We start from the raw sequence: 16,130 nt of genomic DNA on the forward strand, positions 1-16,130 counted from the left end.
GTTCATAATATAGGCAAAACGATGTGAAGGAAAGAACAGTGGAGTGGAATGAGGTAACTTGTTTTCTAGAAAAGCCCTACTGGAAAGCACGGTGGGCATATCACATTCACCCTCTAAGGCTCAACTTCTTAAATAGTAAAATTAAGAGGTTGGGGTAGATTATCTGTAGGTCAAGTTCTGATTGTCTAGTGTGACATGTGGTTTGTGAATTAGAAACTTCCTGTCACTTACAAGTACCTCAAGTTGACATGCTCTATTAGTTACCAGTGTAGGGAATAAAAATTAAAAAAAAATTATTGCTATTATAGATAAAGGTATGTTGACAGAATTTTGACCTTAAGTCTTTTATAATATAAGGATGGTTGCTAAAAATAAGTTATCTCAGAACTGGTATCTTTCTAATCCACTTCTAAAAAGAATTGTTATTTTTGATATTAAAAAATACATTACAAATATGACACATGAAAGAATGCGTAGTAGAATTATGATCTTATAGAAATTTTAAAAATGAAATGGTTTGCTGTCACTGAACAGAATACTTTCTAGTTGAAGATTTTCAATCAGAGTTACAAAGCTATGGATGACTTAGCAGAGTTCTTTATCTCCTCCATCATCCAATTTTCATGAGATTTGTGTGTACTTCTCTGGAAGTCATTATTAATACTTTTGCCAATTATTGTCAAAGTTCATATTCTAAAGGGAGGTGAGAGTAGTAGTGTAATTTAGAAACTGAAAATATCAGACTAAATCTGAGTCTAATATGATAACCTTTTTCACTAAAGAACTAGAAAACAAGTTGTGCATAAAAGTAATTATATTTTTATTAGATTCCAAAAGACGCTCGCTTGTTGAGAGTTGATATAATGATATGGTATGCAGAAGGGAAAGCTGAGAAAACACAGGTGCAACCGAAACATTCACAGTAGTGAGCCTGTTGATTAGAGATGATTCCAGTTGACTCTTGACTCAAAAATAATGAGAAGAGACATGTTTTATTAGAAGTAAAATTTCAGTACTTCCGATTAGTTCAGAGACTCCTATTTAGAGTTTCCCAATTTAAAGAAAGTATTAAGGACTTGAAAAATTTATATACATTATTTGATATTAAGACAACAAACCACCCAGTTAGGTTTAAAGATGAAGATGAAAACAACGAATCTGATATATGTCTCACTTTAGGTCTTTTGACTAGTATTTCCGTCATATTTATTGGATTTTCTTAAAATAGAAGCATTTCCCTGATTGAGGAAATTATCAATAAATTTAAATACTATCTCAGTTTTTGTGATATATAGTTGAGGATGATAAGATACAATATCAAAAAAATAAACAACAAAAATTTTTATGTATGATTGTCACAGGTTGATTCAATGCCTCCTCTAAACTTCCCATTCTAACACCTCATCTGTGTACTCTTTACTATTGAGGTATTTTCAAAATACAAGTTATGACTTAAAAGTTTTATATCATTCTTTCTCAGTGTTACAATGCAGCATAAAAATTATAATTGAAAAATTCAACACCATAGTCAGATTACAAATGCAGAACATAAAACTTCAAGTGCTATGTATATTTAAAAGACATGTAGAGTAGGGACAGTTGTACCATGTACTTTATGCTATTTTTAACAGCTTGTATAGGTCTGTATCCACCTTAAATTTGACTTTATGTGAAACTCAAAGATTTGTTTATTTCATTTTCTTATTGATGGCTTGCTTTCCTTCACTTGAGTTTCCATATAATTTGTATTTAAGAAGCAAGGAACTTGCTGGAATGGTAGTATGACAAGCTCCAGAAACCTGCTCCCCAGAAATACAATGAAAACTGATGAACGTTGTATTTTTTTAATTGTGGAAATTGTCCTGAGAGCACAGAGCACATGGAAATACATGTATTTAACACTTACAACTTCTCATAGGAACACAGAACCTATGGCATTTGAGCCACAACCCTCTCCCTCTCTCCTCAGTTCAGTATGATGGAAGTTCTACTCCAGATATGTATGGTGAGAATATGGACTGCTTCTCCAGCTCCAAATCTTGGGTGGTGTTTTTTTTTTGTTTTGTTTTGTTTTTTTCTAAGAGGCAGCCCAATGACATGCTAATTAATTCTGCTCTCTATCATTTAATGTTTTTAGATTCCACATAATAAGTGAGATTATACAGTATTTGTCTTTCTCTGACTTATTTCATGTAGCATATTGCCCTCATGGTCTATCTGTGTTGTCACAAATGGCAAAATTTCCTTCTTTTTATGGCTGAATAATATTCTCTTCCGTATATGTACCACATTTTATTTATTCATCCATCAGTTAGCACTTAGGTTGTTTCTGTGTCTTGGTTATTGTGAATAATACTGTAATGAACATGGGAATCCCTTCAATAGAGTGATTTCAGTTCCTCTGGATATATACGCAGTGCAATTGCTGGGTCATATGGTAGTTTTATTTTTAATTTTGGGGGAAACTTTCAGACTGGTTTTTTACAGTGGCTGTACCAATTTATATTCCCCCCAGGGGTGTGCAAGTGTTCTTTTTCTCTTTATCTTCAGCATTTTTGTCGCTTTTATTTCATTATAGGTGTGAGGTCGTATCTCATTATTGTTTTGATTTGCGTTTCCCCAATAATTAGTGATGTTGAACACTTATTTATGTGCCTATTGGTTATTAGTTATGTCATCTTTTGGAAAATATCTATTTAAGTCTTCTGCCCTTTTTTAAACTAGATTGTTTCTTTGACATTAACAAACATTTTTGCATTGTTTTTATCAGTTTTTAAAAGTATATTTTGGATATTAACCTTACCAGATATATGGTTACAATTTTTTTTCCCATTCTGTAGGTTGCCTTTCATTTTGTGAATTTAGTTTGATGTGATCCTACTTGTTGATTTTTGGTTTTGTTGCTTGCTCCTTTCATGTCGTACACAAAAATTCATGAAGCTCTTTACCTATGTTTTCTTCTAGGAGTATACATTTTCAGGTCTTATGTTTAAGTCCTTATTCTACTTTGAGTTCATTTTTGTGAGTGGTGTGAGAATTGGGTTCAATTTTATTCTTTTGCATGTGGATAGATTCAGTTTTCCCATTTATTGAATAGACTATCCTTTCCCCACTGAGTATTCTTGGCTCATTTGACAAATATCAGTTGACCATATATGTATGAGTTAATTTCTGGACTCTGTTTTCTGTTCCTTCGGGTTATGTATCTATTTTATACCAGTGCCATATTGTTTTGATTATTATAACTTTGTAATATAGTTTGAAATCAGGAAGCATGATGCCTCCATGTTTGTTTCTTCTCAGAATTCTGTTGGCTATTCAGAGTCTCTGTGGTTCCATAGGAATTTTAGAATTGCTTTTTCTATTCATTGAAAAATACCATTGGAATTTTGGTAGGGATTGCATTGAATCTATAGATTGCCTTGGATAATATGGATATTTTAACAATATTAATTTTTCCAGTCCATGAACATAGAATATCTTTCCATGTATTTGTGTCCTCAGTTTTTTTCAGCAATATCTTATAGTTTTCAGGCTGTAGACCTTTCACTTTCTTGATTAAACTTATTCCTAATATTTTATTGTTTTTGATGCTACTGTGAATGGGATAGTTTTTTAATTTCTTATTTACATAGTTTACTGTTAGTGTATACAATATGCAGCTAATTTTTGTATCCTGACTTTCTATCCTTATACATTATTGAATTTGTTGATTAGGTCAAAGAATGTTTTGATGGAGTCATTAGAGGGCATCTATATAGAAGATCATGTCATCATAAAATAGAGACAGTTTTATTTTTTTTCTGATTTGTATGCCTTTTATTTCTTTTTCTTGCCTAATTAGGACTTACAGTACGACGTTGAATGGAAATTATGATAATAGGTTCTCTTATCTTGTTCCTGATCTTAGATGGAAAGTTTTCAGCTCTTTACCATTGAGTATGACATTAGCTGTGGGCTTCTCATATATGGCCCTTCTTATGTTGAGGTATATTTCTCCTATACATAGTTTGTTGAGAGTTTATATCATGAAAGGATGTTGAATTTTGTCAAATTTCTTTTCCGCATCTCTTGAGATGATCATATGATTTTTGTCTTTCATTCCATTAATGTCATATGTCACATTTGTTGACTGTCCTATGTTGAAACATCCCTGCATCCCAGGGATGAATTCCAGTATATATATTGTCCTTTTAACGTGCTATTGAATTTGGTTTGCTAGTATTTTGTTAAAGATTTTACATCCTATACCTCTCTATAAAGATACTGTCCTCAAGTTTCCTTTACTTACAGTATTCTTTTCTGGGTTTGGTATCTGCATAATACTGGCCTTGTAAAATGAGTTGGTGGGGGATGCTTCTTCAATTTTTTGTAAGTGTAAGTAGAATTGATGTTAATTCTTCCATGATTGTTTGGTAAAATTTATCTATGAAGCCATCTGATCCTGGGCCTTTCTTTGTTAGGAGATTTCTGATTACTGTTTCTATCTCCTCACTTATTATTTCTCTGTTAAGATTTTTCTATTTTTTTCATGATTTTACTTGTTCTATTCTATGTTTCTAGGAACTTAAAGATTTCTTCTAGGTTTTCCAATTTATAGGCATGTAATTATTCACATTAGTTTCAAATGATCCTTTACATTTCTGTAGTGTCAGTTGTAATGTTTCCTTTTTTAAAATAATTTTATATATTTTATTCTTCTTTCTTTTTTCCTTGGTAAATCTAGCAAAACATGTATCAGTTTTGTTAATCTTTTCAAAAAACCAATTCAGTTTTGTTGATGTTATTATTGATTTTGTAATCTCTATTTTGTTTATTTCTGCTCTGTTACCTCCTCTCTTTCTCTAAATTTAGGCTTGGTTTTTCTTTTTCTACTTCCTTGAGGTGTATAGTTAGGTTGTTTGAGATCTTTTGTTCTTAATGTAGGCATTTATTCTCATAATCTTCCTTCATTGTTTTCATGCATCCTGTAAATTTTGATATGCTCTGCTTCCATATATATATGTGTGTGTGTGTGTGTGTGTGTGTGTGTGTATTTTGTTTTTGTTTTGATTTCATCTTTAAATCAGTTGTTCAGGAGTGCGTTCTTTAATTTCCACATATTTGTGAATTTTATAGTTTTCCTCCTGCTACTAATTTCTAGCTTCATACCATTGTGATGAAAAGATACTTGGTTTGATTTCAGCCTTTTTTTTAATGTTTATTTATTTATTTTGAGAGAGAGAGAGAGAGAGAGAGAGAGAGCGAGTGAGAGTGCGCAGGTGTAAGCAGGGGAGGGGCAGAAAGAGGGAGAGAGAGAATCCCAAACAGACTCTGCACTGTCAGCACAGAGAATGACTGGGGCTCAAAATCACTAACCATGAGGTCATGACCTGAGCCTAAATCAGGAGTTGGATGCTTAACTGATTGAGCCACCCAGTTGCCCCTGATTTCAGTCTTTTAAAATTTGCTGAGACCTGTCTTGTGACCTAATATATAATGTATCCTGGAGAAGGTATCCATATGCAGAGAAGAACATGCATTCTACTGGCGTTGGATGCTGCTGTGATGGCTGAATGAAGGTATCTTATGTGGTAGAAAGGGCCAGTATATTGGGGCGCCTGCGTGGCGCAGTCGGTTAAGCATCCGACTTCAGCCAGGTCACGATCTCGCGGTCTGTGAGTTTGAGCCCCACGTCGGCTCTGGGCTGATGGCTCAGAGCCTGGAGCCTGTTTCTGATTCTGTGTCTCCCTCTCTCTCTGGCCCTCCCCGTTCATGCTCTGTCTCTCTCTGTCCCAAAAAAAAATTAACGTTTAAAAAAAAAAAAGAAAAGAAAGGGCCAGTATAGACACACACATCGTGTCAATGGCTGGACCCAACAACAGAGGTCAGAATCAACTGCAGGCACACAAGCAGCTGTGGGGTTTCTGTATGTTGGCATATACTTGCATGACTGCAGGGGCTAGCCACAGGCACATGCATGATGGTTGGGACCAGTGAGGAGAGTTAGATCAGGCAGCATGTAGGTGCATGGCCCCTGGGGTTAGCTGCAAGCACGCATATTAGTGCAGTCCACTAAAGGAGTCAGGGTTGGCCTGGGAACCCAAGCAGCTGCGGGGTGTGGACTGTCTGCATGCGTCTGAGTAGCTGGAGGTGCTATCTTCTGGTGTGAACATAGAGTTTGATGCTGGTGATAGAAGTGAGGGCCAGTGGCTTGTACGTACATTGCTTTAGGGACTAGCTGCAGACACACACATTGGTACTGGCCAGTGACAGGAGTCAGGGCTGGTACCAGGTCCACAAGAAGCTGTGTGGAGTGAGGAAGGTCTCAGGCAGCTGGTGTCTACAAACAGGAAAGCCTGTGGTGAAAAACTTCAGTAGCAAAATCTGCAAAGGGTCCATGGTGGCTATGTTGGCTGTTGGTTTTCTCAGTGGAGAAAGTAGTGAGGGTCCTCTGTGGGTCAGTCTGGGGTCTATGAAGAGAAGTCCTCAATGATGAAAGCTGGGTGTTGCAACTGTCCACAAGGGCTGTTGAGCTCCTCAAGTGACAAAGGTTGCCATGATCCTCTGCAGTACAGGCTACTGGGACGGACCATTGTCACTCCTGCCATATGGCTGATACTGTTTGCCCCTGTGTTCGTTCCTTGTTTCCAGCTGTTTAGTTTTCCTGGTCTTTGAGAGAGTTGAGACCAAAGCAGATACTTTGTGCAGAGCACTGAGAAGTTGAGGAAACTGTTTTCTCAAGTTGATCTCCTTTTCCTGCTGAGGGAAGCCCTCTCAGTCTTGGGAGTTCTGTTTTGGTGAAAAATAGAGCTGGCCTGGGGCAGGAGATGATGAAGGCAAATGAAACTGTTCGTCCTACCCTTGTGAACTTATCCTCAGGTGTTTTTGCTTTACTGTGTTGTTAAAACTTTTTAAGTGGACCCCTGAGTCTCTCCCAGAACTTTGCTCATGGATAGCTGTCTAATTATGCTCTGTAGGGAGATGGAAGCTGACATCTTCTACTGTACCATTTTGGTGATGTCACTGTCTTCACTGAATTATTTTTTATAGAATCTAGTTCTCTGTTGAAGTTGTCCAATCTTTCACCTATTTTGACCATATGTTTCCCATTTAACACATTAATCAATAATTGCAACCTCTCCTACATTATACTCAGAAGGTACACATAGGAAAATTAGAAATTTATTTAAGGAAAATTTTATATTTCACATAATATGTATACGTTATGGGAAAAACAGAAGCATAAAATTGGGAGCTCTCAGAAATAGCAATTGTCATCAAGTGGCAAGAAAGAGAATATTGGTCATATTTTGAAATTTGACTAAGGTAAATTTTGATAGAAAAACATATGAGAGCCCTTACTTCATAGCATGAATACTACAAAGATTATTCATGAAGGTTGCTATCTTTCAAAAATAAAATTTTGATATATGATCAAGCTGAGAAAAACAGAAGCTATTTAATTGAATATGTTTATACATGCAGCAATCTAATCCAATGAAATGGTGATTAAAAATTATATATAAGGTAGAAGGGGAAGGGGAAAAAAAGTTACAGAGAGGGAAAGAGGGAAACCATAAGAGACTCTTAAAAACTGAGAACAAACTGAGGGTTGATGGGTGTGAGAGGGAGGGGAAAGTGGGTGATGGGCATTGAGGAGGGCACCTGTTGGCATGAGCACTGGGTGTTATATGGAAACCAATTTGGCAATAAATTTCATATTAAATAAATAAAAAACTAATAATAAAATAAAAAAATAATAAAATATCCTATCCAAAAGTAAAAGAAAATACAAATAAAAAATAAAAATTATATATAAAATATGAATTTATTGAGAAACCCAAAACCAATATTTTAAAAATGTCATAGACATAAACTATATATGTGTGTGTGTGTGTGTGTGTGTGTGTGTGTGTATATATATATATATATATGCATTCATTCCTTGATTAAAATGGCAGCAAGACAACCTTGCCTAATATACTCTATGATAACTTCCTATTAGAATAACTTCACTGAAGGTATAAGAAAAGATGAAAAACATCTCAGTGTTAGAAAATTCTTAACCACGTGTTATCGTATAAGAGTACCTAGTTGCTGAGAATAAGATTGATATATAAGAAAAAAAATGGTAACTGAGAAAAAATAGGTTACAGGGAATATTTGAGGAACTTGCCTTTAAAGTAGGAGCCTTGAGGGGTACCTGGGTGCCTCAGTCAGTTGAGCATCTGACTCTTAATTTCAGCTTAGGTCATGATTCTAGGGTAGTGGGATCAAGCCCTGCATCGGGCTCAGGGCTGAGTGTAGAGCCTGCTTAAGGTTCTCTCCCTCTTCCTCTAACCCTCTCCCCTGCTTGTGCACTCTCTCCCTATATATATATATATATATATATATATATATATATATATATATATATATAAAGTAGGAGACTTGAGTTTTCTATAGTAATTTGAATTAAAAGAATATACAGTGGGTATAAAATCTGTGAATGTTTTAAGTTTTTCTATTAAAGTATGAAAGCGTACATATATCTAAGATAATCTGTGTTCCTGAAAAATAGAATAGAATGTCATCCTCTGAACCTGAGGGGAGAAACATGATATCACAAGAGGATAAAGAAAATATTTTTAATATACTCATAGGCTTCTTTCCCCATTAGACTTCTGGTGCTGGAACTCCCACCCAGGAGATTACAAGTCATTACTCTGGAATCTGACCAGCCCAAGAGGCAGCATGGGCTTCAAGAAAAGAGGCAAATAATATTGAGACACAGAGAGAGAGAGACATCGGATAATGAAACTGTAACTCTAATGCAGGAAATAAAGAAAAGAGACCTTGAAAATGTTAAAACTACCAATACTGATTAAAACGGTATGCCAAATGAGGATTTCCATTGCCATGTATTTTTGGTCTTTACCATTATGCTCTTTTAAACATAATAATAACTTCATGAGTCTGATCCAGAATATTTTTAACGTAAATTAACTTTATAACTCTGATCCAGAATATGATTTGTAGTTAGCTTGCATTGTCTGTGAGTTAATAGAATTTCTCTTCTATTTTCTGTTACCTGTGGCCTGGATCCATGTTTTCATCTAAGTGTGAAGGCTAGATATTAGCCATGAAGAACATAGAAGTAGAAAATAAAAAGAAACCTATGCATCTGATCACATTTCTGCTTGATATAGAAATATCAATATTCCTTATTATATTGGACATATACAGTATTATGTGATAAGATGATTATACATACTTTCCTGTATTGTGTAATTTTTTGTTCACAATTACCTTATTATATGACTAGTTTTATAACAGCTAGGTTTATATTTGCTAATTTATTTTTATTTATTTACCTTAATTTAACATTTTAACCATTTTTTAAATATTTGTTTATTTTTGAGAGAAAGGGAGAGAGCATAATGGGGGAGGGCAGAGGGATACAGAGTATTCAAAGTGGACTGTGGGACTGCCAACAACAGCGAGCCCAGCAGGGGGCTTGAACTCAAAAAGGGTGAGATCATGACCATAACCAAGGTCAGATGCTTAAGTGACTGAGCCACCCAGGCACTCCCTCTACTATATATTTAAAAAAAAATCACTTTTCATAAACATCAACAGATGTTTATTTAAAAAAAATGCACACTTAATTGAAAAAGAAATAACCAAAGAGAATACTTTGGTTGGATTTACAAATTACTTGATGGCTGATTGCTCAATGGCAACAGTAAAAAAACAGAAATTATTATATGATTAAATGATGAAGAGATATAACCTGTAATTCTGTAAAACACAAAAAATGTAAAGAAAAAAGTCAGCTGGATATAATGGAATAGCATGTAACATAATAAATTAATGGTTTCTTGATGAAATTAATATTATGTAGGGACTGTAATTCTTTAGTTAAAATGTCCTTTATTCAATATAAAATTAACAGATATGCCACTATACAAGCCCAAATGAGAGGGAAGGAATGAAAAGGCAATAATTAAAGTATACAAGACAAATAGACCATTGGTGTGACCAATTATAGAATTAGTACACATAGACTGTCAAATTACTGTGATTAATAGTTCCAGAGAACAGATAGCAACTTGGAGAATTTTAACAGAGAATGATATATTAAGATAAACTCATTTGTTTCTTTCCTGTAGTAGATTTACTGTTTCTACAACAATAAAACAACAATAACAATAAAATCAACAATGGGAATTAAAAATTCTTATTTTGGCTTAACGATGGATAAAGCAGAAGGAAAAATATTGTAGGCAGTACGTAAGTGGGTAAAAAAAAATATTCAGACAGAAGTACAGAAAAGGAAAAAAAAGAAATGAAGAATACATACATAAAAATAAGAGAGAAGGTATTTCTGTCAAACGTCAATGAATCCAGAATGGCCGTTGTGGTGCTTAAAATAGTAAACAAATGAAACCCAAAACAAGAAAAAGTGTATATGAACAAGAAATACAATTTAAGACATAATGCTGGCAGGGGATAGGCATCTAGACTAAGATGCATGTCTGCTTTCTTGACCTGAAACCCAGAGCCCTGTGCCACTAACCTGCAGTCACCCTCACAGGGAAACTGCACTTTGAAACAAAGCTGGTTCTTAGCCTAGCCTGGAGCCGCAGAGGCTAAGTTGGCATTCTGTTGGCACAGCTCCTGTAAATAGTAAATGTTCATCCTCATGTGGTCTTCCTGTAGGGTGTGGTGTGTGGGATATTGCAGTGTTGAATATAAACACAATTATATTACGTAATTATCATCCAGTAATTACTTTGTTATTTACTTGGATAATAAGGTAATTACTTTAATTTAAAATGGGCTAAATTATCCACTTAAAAAAATTGTCCAACTTAAAAAAAAAAAAACTACATTGCTCACAAGAGACATGCTTTATTAAAATATTTTATTGCATTATTTTCCCCCCTGTATTGCCCCATTCAATCTTGACTGCCACACTCAGACAGACACAAAGCATGAGGACACTTTTTTCTTGCATCTCTAGTGGAAGCCTTAGCAGCAGAAAGTGACTACTCCAAATCTGTCAAATAGATGCATAAGAGGCATACTTTAAACATAAGAACTCTGAGGAGGAATTAAAATGATGGAGTAGTAGAGCACCATATGCTTGCCCCATCCCCCAATCCCAGCTAGATAAATAAACATAAGAACTCTGAACTTTAAAAGACTATAGCATGGAAATATGAGTAATAAAGGTGTCACTGTGCTAAAAGCAGGTAAAAACTATGAATTACTATTAGACCCAGAGAAATACTTTATTTGATAAATCTGTTAATACCTATTGGATATATACAACAATTCTAAACATGCATGCATCTAAAAACATAGCCAGTAGAATACATAAGATATAATTTAGGTATAACTAGAAGAACAAATTTACAGACTTAATGGATGTTTCTAACACATCCCTTGCTGTGATTATTAGAACAATCAGAACATCAATAAAAATACAGATTTGGAAGGCACAGAACCAGTAAATCTAACAATTTAAGAAAACATGGAAAGCACTGAGTCAAAGAACAGCAGCATACAGTTTTACTTGAGTGCACGTGGAATGGTTACCAAAATTGACCATACATTGGGCTCCTAAGCAGGTATCAAGATAACTAAAGCTATTTAAATCATGACAATGCTCTCTAAGCACAGTGTGATTAAGCTAGAAATCAATAAAGCAAAGATAATTAGAAACATCCTTAAATATTTATAAATTAAATGATATACTTTTAAACAACCAGGGGGGCAAAAAAAAAAAAAAAAGAAAAAGAAATCATGGGAAAATAGTAAATACTTTGAGAAAAATAAAAAGGAAAACACAGCATACCAAAATTCATGGGATGCGGTGAAAGCAATGGGTAGAGGAACATTTATAGTAACAAAAAATAAAAAGAAGAAAAAATTCAAATCGACAATCCAACTTTACATCTTCAGTAGCTAAAAAAGAACAAACCAAATCCAAAGCTAGGAGAAGAAAGGAAATAATGAAGATCGGAGCATAGATACACAATAAAAAAAAAGAACAAAAAAGAGAATCAACAAAACCAAGAGTTGATTCTTCGAAAATGTAAAAAAAGAGTAACAAACCTTTAGCTAGACTAACAAAGGAAAAAAAAAAGATACAAGTAACTAAAATCAGAATATAAGGTGGGGGAATTACCATCAATGTTACAGATACAAATACAGTTTCAAGACAACTGTAGGAATAATTATATACCAAAAATTAGATAACCTATATGGGGAAGTTTTCACAAACACACAAATTACCAAACTGACTCAAAAAATATATATATACAAATCAGAACACAACTATAACAATTAAAGAGATTAGATCAGTAATTTAAAAAAAAAAATAATAAAGCAAAAACACCTTTCAGTAAAAGATATCGGGACCATATTACTTCACTGGTGAATCCTACCAAACTTTTTAAGAAAAAGTAACCCACTCCTATTCAAAGTTTTTTCAAAATTAGGAGAGAGAACTTCCTAACTCATTCTTTGAGGCCAGTATTACCCTGATACCAAAGCAAGATAAAGACACCGTAAGAGTATTATAGATGAATAGATCAATATCTTTATAAATATAGATGCAAATATCCACAACAAAATACTTGAAAAAAATTAGTCCAACAGCATATTACCTGAATTATATACTATGACAAGGTGGAATTTATACCAAGAATGCAGGTTATTCAACATAAGAAAAGCAATTATTAATAGACTGAAAGGTTAAAAAAAACTACATGGCATCACAATTGATGCAGAAAAACATTTCACAAAATCTGACACTGATAAAGGAGAACTTGGAAAATTGGGAAAAAATCACAGCTAACATCATATTTAGTGGTGAAAACTGAATGCTTTTCCTCTAATATCAGGAGCAAGATGGGGATGCCTTGCTTTCACTGCTTCTATTTAACCTTCTAATGAGTCTAGGCAGAGCAATAAGCCACTATATATATATATATATATATATATATATATATATATATATATATATGAAAATCACATTAGAAAGGGAGAGCTAAAACTATCTTCATTTGCAGGTGACACAGTCCTACATGTAGAAAATCCTCAAAATAATCCACAAAAAAAAGCTGCTAGAACTAATAAATGAATTCAGCAAAGTTGCAGATGATAAGATCAACACAGTCCATTCACAAAGGAAACCTAAAGAATAAAATGCCTTAACCAAGAAGGTGATGGCATACACTCTGCAAATTATAAAACATTATTGAAAGAAATTAAGGAAGATCTAAATGAATGAAAAGCAGCTCGTGTTCATGGATTGGAAGATTTATTGTTAGGAAGACAGTATTCCCCCAAAGCAATCTACAGATACAATATAACATCCATCAACATTTCAAGAACCTTTTTTGCAGACATGGAAAAGGTGACACTCAAATTCAGGTGGAATTACACAGGGTTCCAAATAGCCACACAGTACTGAAAAAGAGGAGCAAAGCTGTAAGACTTAAACTTCCTGATTTTAAATTACTACTAAAGATACACTAATCAAAATAGTGTAGTATGAAGAGGATAGACATATACTCTAATGGAACAGAATCGAGAGTCCAGAAATAAAGCCATATGTCTACAGCCAATTATTTTCAAGAGTACCATGGCCTTCAATGGGGAAAGTGTACTTTCTTCAAGAAATGGTGTTGGGACAACTGGACTTTCACATGCAAGATGATGAAAACAAACCATTGATGCCACATACAATTTTATTAAAGTTTTTATTTATTTTGAGAGAGAGAGTGGTCGGGGGTACAGAGAGAGAGAGAGGGAGAGAAAGTCTCCCAAGCAGGCTCTGCACTGGTAGCACAGAGACTAACATGGGGCTCAGTCTCACAAACCACGAGATAATGACCTGAGCTGAAATCAAGATGCTTAACCAACTGAGCCACCCAGGTGCCCCCCAAAATTGTTTTAAAAAGTGTCAATGACCTAAATATGACCACTAAACCTATTAAGCTTTTTTTTTTTAATGTTCATTTTATTTTGAGAGACAGAGAGTGACTAGGAGTGGGGGGAGGAGCCAAGAGAGAGGGAGAGAGAAAGAATCCCAGGCAGGCTCTGTGCTCCATGCTGAGATCCATGCAGGGTCAGTCTTAAAACTGTGAGATCATGACCTGAGTCAAAATCAAGACTTAACCGACTGAGCCACACAGATGCCACTAAACCTATTAAACTGTTAGAAAGAAAACACAGAAGTCTTCATAACCATGGATTTGACTATGGATTCTTAATTATGACACCAAAAGCACAAGGAACAAAAGAAAAAAATACATTGAACTTCATCAAAATGATACGTTTTTGTGCATCAAAGAACATTAAAGAAAGTGAAAAGAAAATCTACAGAACAGAAGAAAATATTTACAAATCATATATTTGATAAGGGTGTAGTTACAATATATATAAAGAATACTTACCACTCAACAACACAAATATCCCAATTAAAACAAAAGAAAAAGATGAGCAAAGGACCTGAACATGTTTCTCTAAAGAAGATAAATTGTCAATAAACATGTGAAAATGTTTGACATAATTATGGAAATGTAAATGACAAATAACCCTTCATATCTGCTAGGATGGGTATATAACAACAACAACAAAACAGGAAAGTGTTAGATGTTGGCAAGGATATGGAGAATGTGTAAGCATCATAATTTCCTGGTGTGAATGTAGAATAGTTCATCCCCTGAGGAAAAAGTTTAATGGTTCTTCAAGAACCACCTGGGTGGCTCAGTCGGTTAAGCTTCCGACTTTGGCTTGGGTCATGATCTCACAGTTTGTGAGTTCGAGCCCCACATCAGGCTCTGTGCCGACAGCTCAGAGCCTGGAGCCTACTTTGGATACTGTGTCTCCCTCTCTCTCTGATCCTCCCCCACTCGCACTCCCTCTCAAAAATGAATAAACATTAAAAATTTTTAAATGAAGTTAAATATAGAATTAACATATAATCCAGAACTTCCACTTCTATTTGAATACCCAAAAGAACTGAAAATAGGTACTCAAATATATGTACATGCATGTCACAGAAGCACTATTCATAATAGCCTAGAAGTGGAAACAACCCAAATGTTTTTCAACAGTGAAATGATAAATACATTCGGATATGTACGTACAATATGATAATAATCAGTGATAAAAAAGAATGAAGTCCTGATAACTATTACAACATCAGTGAACCTCAAAACCTAAGTGAAAGAAGCTAGCTGTAACAGTTCATATATTGTATAATTCTTTTTATATGAAATACACAGACAATGTGAATCCATAGAGACAAAAAGCGAATTGGTGGTTACCAGGTTATAGGAGAAGGACGAATGTAGAGTAGGTGCTTACTATGTAAGGTATTTCCTTTTGGGGTGAAGAGAATGTTTACATAAAAATGGTGGTTGGACAACATTGTGATTGTACTTAATGCCACTGAGTTGTTCATTGAAAAATGGTTAGTTTTACAAAATGTAAATTTCAACTCCATAATAAAAGGAATGAGAGCTCTCAGAAACAAACCATATGTAACTCAGGTGACTTGGCAAATCAGTGGTGAGAAGTTGTACTGTGTTTAAAGTGCTAATGTGAGAAGAGGCTAGATTACCCAAATAAAGAGAAAAAAAGAGCCATGAGGACAAGAGCACAACTGTCATCAGCCATCTATCTTGAGGTATAGGAGGCATCTGGGTGTCCTCACAACAAGATGGAAATACCTAAACTTCTGTTATTACACCAACTACACGTAAAGAAAAATCTTGCCTTGTAGCTGTGATAGTCATTAAAAACATGTTTATGGACTCAATTGTGTCCCCTCAAAGTTCATATGTTGACATTCTAACCCCTAGTACCTATTTACCGGTGGTGGAGACAGAGCCTTTTAAGAAGTAATTAAGGATAAATGAGGTCATATGGGTGGGTACTAATTCAATATGAGGAAGAGACCCCAGGGATGTGCAGGCACAGAAAAATGGCCACATATATGGGTGGGTATCTGCAAGCTAAGCAAAGAGAGACTAAGGAAGAAACCAAACCTAATGACCCTTTGAGCCTACACTTCCAGCCTCTAAAATTGTGAGAAAATGAATTTTTGTGTTTAAGCCACCAGACTGGCATTGTGTTATGGCAGTCCT

The 16,130-nt window shown here is 34.7% G+C and overlaps 1 non-coding gene and 1 pseudogene across 1 annotated transcript; one reads left to right on the forward strand and one right to left on the reverse strand.

Annotated features, from left to right (window-relative positions):
- Nucleotides 1-16,130, forward strand: part of LOC125170642 (bcl-2-associated transcription factor 1-like) — a 122,655-nt pseudogene that overhangs the window by 19,224 nt on the left and 87,301 nt on the right.
- Nucleotides 10,907-11,040, reverse strand: LOC125171437 (small nucleolar RNA SNORA31). Its single transcript, XR_007154341.1, has one exon. It is a non-coding gene; the product is annotated as a small nucleolar RNA SNORA31 (small nucleolar RNA).

The sequence above is a fragment of the Prionailurus viverrinus genome, chromosome B4 (genome assembly GCF_022837055.1).
Source record: "Prionailurus viverrinus isolate Anna chromosome B4, UM_Priviv_1.0, whole genome shotgun sequence".
Classification (NCBI taxonomy): Eukaryota; Metazoa; Chordata; class Mammalia; order Carnivora; family Felidae; genus Prionailurus; species Prionailurus viverrinus.